The 8185-nt window shown below is 43.4% G+C and overlaps 1 long non-coding RNA gene across 1 annotated transcript; it reads left to right on the top strand.

Annotated features, from left to right (window-relative positions):
- Positions 1–1110: 1110 nt before the first annotated feature.
- LOC144142172 (uncharacterized) lies at positions 1111–7944 on the top strand. The gene is made up of 3 exons (XR_013316871.1): positions 1111–1301; positions 2833–3102; positions 5981–7944. It is a non-coding gene; the product is annotated as an uncharacterized LOC144142172 (long non-coding RNA).
- Positions 7945–8185: the final 241 nt, after the last annotated feature.

Below are 8185 nucleotides of genomic sequence, written 5' to 3'. Positions count from 1 at the left end.
CACACAAAATCCGTTATCGCATGGGCCAACGCTGATATTGCCGGTGAGTCGCGGCCCTTTGAAGCACAGGAACGAAAGAGCGCGGTCGATCGCAGGCCAACGGAGTGGCAGAATGCATGCCAAAGAGTATGCGAAATACAATCAGCGGTGTGTCCCGTTTTCCCTCTCTGTCTGTATTCGTCAAGCTCTAGCTGCTTTCCACCACTTCAAAGGGAAAGCTTGCGGGACTGAATAAGCAGTAATTTGCTGCACCGAGCGCGCGGGGAGAGAACATTGACGTATTATCTTATTGTGACTGATTTAAAAATAAACCGCATTTCGTTACCTATTTTTTCGTTCTACCTTTACGAACGTTTGCGCAAAAGATCGAAGCACGGAGAGCTGTAAGAAGTTCCATGAATAAAACAACTGGAACGGAACGATTATAAAAGCTCCTTTTATTTCTCTTCCAACGGGAACGATCGCTGCCACTCCGTAGCCTGTAGTGAACTTGCGGTAGTCAAGGTCAGATCGGAATCGCTGTTCCGGCGTCAGTGCAGGGGCAATAGATAGGGTGCTTAACGTGAAGAAACGAATGACAGCCTCGCGAGCGCCCGGGAAGGCACTTGCTCAGCGCGTGCATCCGAGTTGTTCCAGTTGTACACGTTTTGCACGCACGCAGATCTGAGCTGGAGACTGCACACACACACTTCGCAAGTCAGGCGCAAGGGTCTCGCCCCTTCCTAGCACACTTAACGAAAATCGAAACCAAAACTGAACTACGCACTTACTCTTTGTTCGCTAATTAAAGCTTAATTACAGTAAAAGTTTTTTATAGAGCTAGTTTAATTACTGAGACAATTATTTGTAACTATTTTGCTTCAGTTCTTTGTTTTAGTTAAATAATTACGGAAACACTGTTTAGAAGACTGAATAAAACTGATCTGGCAACCATGAGAATTGTATCATGTCAGCGCCCACGATTCGTACGGTCTCGGAGCTCGCTTTACCCCCCTGGTTTTTTCATGGCGTTTTGTGCCGAGCGGTTGGTGGCGTGATTTACCCCCGAATTCATAGATGTATCTTCTTCTCAACTTAAACCGAGCTTAACTCATAGTTATAGGAGCTTTATGGGTGATGTCTACCCTTCCAACCTACGCGTGTGTTGAACATGGGGACCCCGGAAGAACGATCATCGCCGGATAAAATACTGCGCGTCAAAAGTGGATGACATTGCATCAGAACAAAGCGTGTTCGTGTGTCCGCGAGATGAAGACGACAGTGAAGGAGAATTGTACGTCGGAAACACCGTTTTTGCTCGGGTAAGTACGCATTTTTTATTATTCTGTATTTGGTTGGAACGAGTTCTGGTGTTTATGGGTCAGTAATTCGCTAGACCCCCATCTCGTTTGCTCTGAGAGCCTACGTGAGTTAGTATACTTGTTTGGCGCCCAGTCCACCGTTTCCGCAGAAGTCAGCATCAATTTACGCTGAAGCTAGACCTTGGCCACGATGCTCTTCTACACGGCTGCTAATAATTTCACATCACGCAAGGCTCTTTAACACCGGGGCGTTTGTTTATGTGTCTCTCAAACAGTGCCTTGCGGTTGCAGATCGCAGTCGCAATATCGCGTGAGTGGCACAACGCTGTGATTAGTCCTCCCTCGTGAATACCCGTGGTATACCAAGAAATAACATGAACAGGAGGTTCCCTGGAAGTGCATCTGAAATAAGCGTACACTTGATTCCATGGCTGGCGTCTCGTAGGTGTTGTGAAATCTCGCCCCCCCCCCCCTCTTTACACGAATTCCGTGCAGTGCGCTTCGCAGCTATTGCGCTCGCGAGACCGGCGACCGTACGCCTCGCGGTCTTCGGGCCGCGATATATGTGCGGTTCTCGTGAAGCTCGACGACAGCGTCGTGAAATTGCCGTACTCGCTCTCTAACGCGCCCCGACAGCGTACGTGCGACCGGGTGCTGACGGAGTTGTGCTGGAAGAAAAGCAGGCAAGAGATGAGGGCGCACGAGGTGTAGTTAAACAGATGAGAATTTACGCAAGGGGGAGAAAATAGTATGCTAGGGCAGGAAACGGTGAGAGAGTTCGGGCCGCGCGCCAGCGAGCGAGTACGGTAATTTACGTTGCCGAGCTTCACGAGTCCGGCACGAATATGACGACGCCCGTCTGAGAGTTCATAGAGGTATAGAATTCACATACGTGCAAATTGAAGGTGAAATGCGCGCATGTGGCCTCGCAGGGAGTTAGCATAGTCTCGGGGTAGTGGGGGAGATTTCACAACGCCTACGAGGCGCCTGCCGATTCCGTCAGAGTAGCTCTCGGGAAGTCTGGGGCTTGATATCAGAGGCATATGTATTGTTTAAATTAGTGCAGAAAATTGAGACAATTCGCAAGTTCTCATTTTCGCAAAACCGCAGGCCATACATAGACTAACAAGAGAGCTGTAGGCACTCACTCAACTCGATTTATATTTGAGAATTGAACGTGCAGATACAAGTCAGACATTGAAATGGAGGAGCCTCAACTATCACATACCAGTTCCAATTGAAAGCAAGGGATACAGATGAGCTGCTAGCATGCGTTCCATGCAAATTAGCTCAGTAGCTAGCTTTGCATATATCATGCATACCCCACTCACAGCACCTGCGGGTCTAATAAATACATTCTTACTGTGACTTAAATTTCACTTGGGGTGTTCCGGGAATGTTCTTATTACTGCCTTGGAGGTTCATTTCTTTAAACGATTAAAAATCTACTTGATGTAAGCATTCGTGCTTTGTGTGTGCTCTTCTTGTATTTCAACAAGTGTCAGCACACTCACAGATTATGCACCTGCAGGTGCTGCTGCTGGCTGTCCTGGGTCAGCTGCCTTCCAGTCCAGTTTCAAAGGCTTTGCCAGGCCCTCCCTTGGCCAACCGACACTGCACCTGCTGTATCCAAGTACTGCCTGGCCTTTCGTTGGTGCTCCGTACGCTTTGCCGCCAGGAATGGTCATTCATCCATCATCTGGCCGCTTGGACCACCCGTTCAGAAGTCAGCGCATTTGCTCGACACATCGGTCCAGGCACTGCTGCCATATCGGTGCACCCACCGATTATGTACTTTCAGGTTAGTTATTGCATGTTGTGGAACCTGCCATGATGTATGCCTGTTAGCAGTGCTGTGGCCTCTGATTATTTGAAACATTTTCATGAAGCAGTGCTGTGCGTATGGAGCGTGTCATTGCTTAGCAGAGATATTGAAGAGAATCTGGGGCCGACGACTAAAGGGCAAGAAGAGAAATTGAACTGACTTTGAAGCAAGTATTCGTATGTAATCAAGCCAAGCAAACATTTAGGATCTTTCGATATGGTTTTAAACTTGCAATACAAACTGGTCTACTTCAGATCATACTGGTATTAATCATACTATACCGAAAAGTACATCCCGCAGCCTGTAGAATTCTGAAAGCGCTTTTTTCGCAGTCTCTCATGACAGGCACTATTCTCAATGGTTGGAAGATAGTCGAGGTAGCACCAATCTTCAAAAATCAGGAGACGGTACTTCACCATTAAATTTCCCTAACAAGCACCATATGCAAGGTCGGGAAACATTTCATCCACTCTCAGGTCGCTAATTATTTATAAAATCACAATATCACATTCGAGTATCACCACGGTTTTCACAAGGGTTACTTGAGAAACACAACTTTCAGGATTTGTTCACGATCTACATTGATCCATTGACGCAGGCTTACAAACTGCGGTAGTTTTTCTCGATTTTTCTAAAGCATTCAATCGCATTGCACACCACAGACTACTTCTCAAACTTCACCCTAATGTCCTCACTTGAGCAAAAGATTTTCATTCTTCTCAAATGCAGTTTACTTCTAATAACTATATACTTCTTTTGCTCGTGCCACTTTGTTGTCCCCCCAGGCAGGTTGCTTGGTCTATCTTCCATGTTGCATATCCTCCCATGTAGGTCTATTTGCAGATGATGTTGTAATTTATCACACAATTTCTTTCAACTACTACCGTCAATGCTTTCAATCTGATCTTAACACAATTAACTCCTGGTGCTGCAAATGGCTAATGTCGCTTATCTCTAAAACAAATTGCATGACTTTAACGGTGGCAAGTCTCGAATTGTAAATACATACTTCATTAACAGCAGCCTGATTACCTCTTGAGACCAAGGTGTTTTGGTAGGCTGGCAGGGGAGGGGGGATTGCATGGTGGATTTCAAAAGGTACATCGATTGGGAAAATAAGACGTGTGATTGATATTTTCATTTGCACTTCAAAACTCGCTTTATTTCATATGTTTAACCCACTGCAGTGGCTAGGGTGGTGTGCTGTGGAGGCGAATGTCGGTTAGATACCGCTTGGTGTGGCCGCTTTTCAGATGGAGGCAACACGTAAAGACGCCCGTGTTTTGAGATTTCGATGCGCACAAAAATACCCAGGTGGTCAAAATTAATGCGAAGCCTTCCCCTACAGTGCTCCCCATATCCCAAGTGTAGCTTTGGCGTGTTAAACCACCGTTTTTTTTTTCATGTTTTTGGTATATAACCAGCTGCTGTAGCAGGTGCAACTTAAAGGTAAAATTATACATAATGTTTCCAAGAGCTAAATATAAAGGCCATATTGAAGTGCGTTTATGGGTCTATCTCATAGCAGTAGTGAAAGGTTATATACTCTGGTGCAGGTTAAGAACGGCAATGGCTCATGTGGTGTAGTCCAGTGTTTGACGGAATGCCGTGTAGGCAGGTAAAAGCATTATTGCAGTGATGAAACGTAGGTCACTGACCAAGTCAAGAAAGCCATTTAACGGTTTGTTGCTTGTTCATGGTGAGCATGTGTCGTGGAAAACGAAGCTATATATTGGGCATTACGCGGCGCAATGAGTTTGCATAGATATGGTGCAGATTGCCATCCATTATGTTGATAATGTTGGGCGTCGTCTGAACGATGAGGGACTCGAACAGTAATCGAGAAGATAGATTGCACTCAGTTGTCAGTAATTTTGTCTTGTTCCAGTCGACCACGTGTCCCGTCCTCTCACGGTGCTCTGCCAGTGGACTTGTTTTTGCATGGCCCTTGTTCACTTCGTTCCAGTGCTGCATTAATCTTCTGGGCAGATTGCACGTTTCGCCAATGTACACTGATTTGCATTCAGCGCATGGAATCTAATAAACAATACCCGGAAGCTTGGAGCGTGAGAGGGGGTCTTTCACGCTGACAATGTCAGAACATAGCTTGCTAGTGGGCACATGCACGATGTATGCACTGCGTTTCTTGAAAATGTGTGCGAGAGTTTCACCGATGTGTGGGACGTAGGTAATTGCTGCACGTTTTGATGCAGTCCTTGTGGCTGCCTAAAGCATTATATTCAGAAAAAAGTGAAGAGGGCGAGTAGCAGGAATCCGCATTGACATTAGCGGGCAGAAGCGTCTACAAGGCCTGTGTCAAAACGGGCTGCAATTCTCGTCCTACACATCAATCAAGCTTTTGCACGCATTTTCAAGAAACACATTGTGCACATCATTCACGTGCCCACTAGCAAGCTATGTTCTGACATTGTCAGCGTGAAAGACCCCCTCTCATGCTTCAAGCTTCCAGGTGTTGTTTATGTTTTGAACGAAAAAAGGGCCATTTAAAGGTGACACCTCCTTCCTTGCCGATTTCTGATGCCTGATTGTTCAGTTTGTGGGGATAAGTTTAGCAGATTGCTCACATGTCTAACCTGTATTTGTGCTTGAGCAGTCAAACGCTGATGTTAGCAGTGAAGTAGGTGAAAATTGTACCTTGATTGTAGTTGTGTGCAGATTACTTACATTGTGTTAATTCGTAGAAAAGCAAAATTGAGGTAACCCTGCTAACTGTTCCACATTGCAGCATTTTATTATGCAAACGTTAAGGAGTTCAGCTGCTTGTTAAAGGTGAAATAAACAGTGGTACAAAAAGAAGAGCATCTACTAAACAGAAATATCTTCACAATCGCAGGATGCCAACGGTCCGCCTACCAACTTGTGTCCTGCATCGTTTCTGCTGGCTGGAGCGGCTCATGGAACATTTTCCAGCTTCTCAAAGTTTGTGGTCAAGCGATCCTCCAAGTGAAAGATGCCGCAGAGGGATCTTTTGTTTTAATGCCACAATTTCATGTGCTCAGCAGCTAATTTACTCGTAAGGCTTTTTAAATATTCATCACCCAAGAGGGCATGTTACCTTCGTCTTCGGTGGAATGTGTCTGCACTCGGGTTATTTGTGACAGAAACAAGTGAACCGCGTCGTGAGAATCATTGAGGCCTTGTTGATTGTGCATGCTTCTGAAATGACATTTTCATTCGGCTGAATACTTTCCAAATATTACGATTTGTGAACAAATTATGGTAAAAGTCATGATTAGTTGTACTACAGTGCAGGAAGGAAATGCCAACATACGTTTTAAGCACCTCTGATATTTCAGATCGTTGGCTGGTGAGCAATAAAACAAAACTGAAATTTTTTTAAAGTAAAATCAAATATTCGTTGTCACCAGTGCATGACCATAGTAAAAGCTATCTAGTCACCAAATTTAGAATTAGACACGAAATGCCAAGAAAAATAGGGAAATAAACTAGACAGCTCGCTACAATAAACCTATTCGTAAAATTTCTCAATGTCTATAAAGTGATGATTTAGGCGGGTTAAGGTGTCAGTGGGTTTACACACCCAACTTGCAGGGAAGCACATGAGCTCTCAATATTAACATGTTTTTAGTGAAGACCGTCTTCCTTCATTAAGCTGCTTTGCACATTGATGCCAGTCTGATAAATGTAGTCCTGAATTTTTGTTATGATCAATCTTTGTATGGGAACCATATATTTTTATATCATGTCGCTCTGTATTTCTGAAACTGTATCTAGTCACCAATTCCAATTTGTTGTGGTCAGGTTTTTTCAACTAATTCGTAGCTTTTTTAACAATTATGGTATATTTTGTGTGCCTAAAGGAATGCCTCATTGCATGTTTAGCCTATGTAGTGTTGAAAGCGGACATTTTGCTTCAAAGTGGAATGTCGGGCTAGCAACATGGTACTTTGCGTGCTGCTCACTTTCATTCATGCCATTATTTTTTATATTATCATTTAAAATTAAAAGCCAACCAATTTGCTGTCGTTTTAATTTTGTCGCCTACTTTATACTTTTTTTAAGAGAACGACGGGACAAACTTGTACCGTCATTCTGTTTTAACTGTTTCCTGTGTTTACCACTGTTTTTTTATGCCTTCAAACATTTTTTATGAGTTTGTTGAACAGTGATTAGTTCAGGTGCTCAAACAATTTTTGGCTGCGAAGGCTCCCTGTAGCATTTATATAAGTGCTCTCTGCTCTATTTTTGATCCAATACCCCATCACCAGTCTTCATGAGGTGGTCTTTTGTAGAAATGAAGTTGAAATAAATATTTGTTTGCATTGCTTTACATGTTTTGAAAGAATTTCTTGTTCATTCTTGTTTCTTTGAACCCTGTTTCAGAATCCTGCTTAAGGAATTTCCTCTGTTATTTTTTTTCAGAACCAGGAAGGGTGCTCATCCTCGGTTCTTGCTGAAGCAGCAGTATCCATACTTCACACGTGAGCTCTGAACACACAGTAATTATGGTATGAAACATTCTACCAGCATAAGCTTGCTTTGTAGAGGTAATTGTAGATGTCAAAGCTCTTGACAGTGTAGCCCAATGTCTGGTGTAACGCGCAATGTCTACAACTTGTAAAAATTAATTTTGTGGCTATAATGTTTGAGATTATTTTAAAATGCACGTCAACTACTATTAAGGATCACTGTCTAAATTGGCAGCCATTGTCCTGGTGGATACAGAAAGTGAAAAAGCGCATGTGTAGAGATTTCAGTGCACCTTAATTGTCCCAAATTTGCTAAAGCTAATCCAGAGCCCTCCCTGTGGTGCACTTCATATCCCATGTACAGTTTTGCGTAAAAACAGCTAAAAATTTATGGTCAATTTAAACCTATTTTAATGTTTTTAAATGCAAATATTCTCACTTTAAGCTGCTATATTTAGAGTAAAATATTTTGTAACAATTATGTAGCTGCCAAAGGTTTACAGAAAAGCTTTTTGCTTTCGGTTATGCACCTTCTTATCAAAAGAAAAATGTTGTTAAGAAAGGCAGAAGAAACCCAAATATGGAAATTAGCAAACCCTAAAGCTGCG

Source organism: Haemaphysalis longicornis, unplaced genomic scaffold (assembly GCF_048455015.1).
Source record: "Haemaphysalis longicornis isolate Haplotype H1 unplaced genomic scaffold, Haemaphysalis longicornis Haplotype H1 scaffold_6, whole genome shotgun sequence".
Classification (NCBI taxonomy): Eukaryota; Metazoa; Arthropoda; class Arachnida; order Ixodida; family Ixodidae; genus Haemaphysalis; species Haemaphysalis longicornis.
This window is presented reverse-complemented; position numbering and strand designations above follow the sequence as displayed.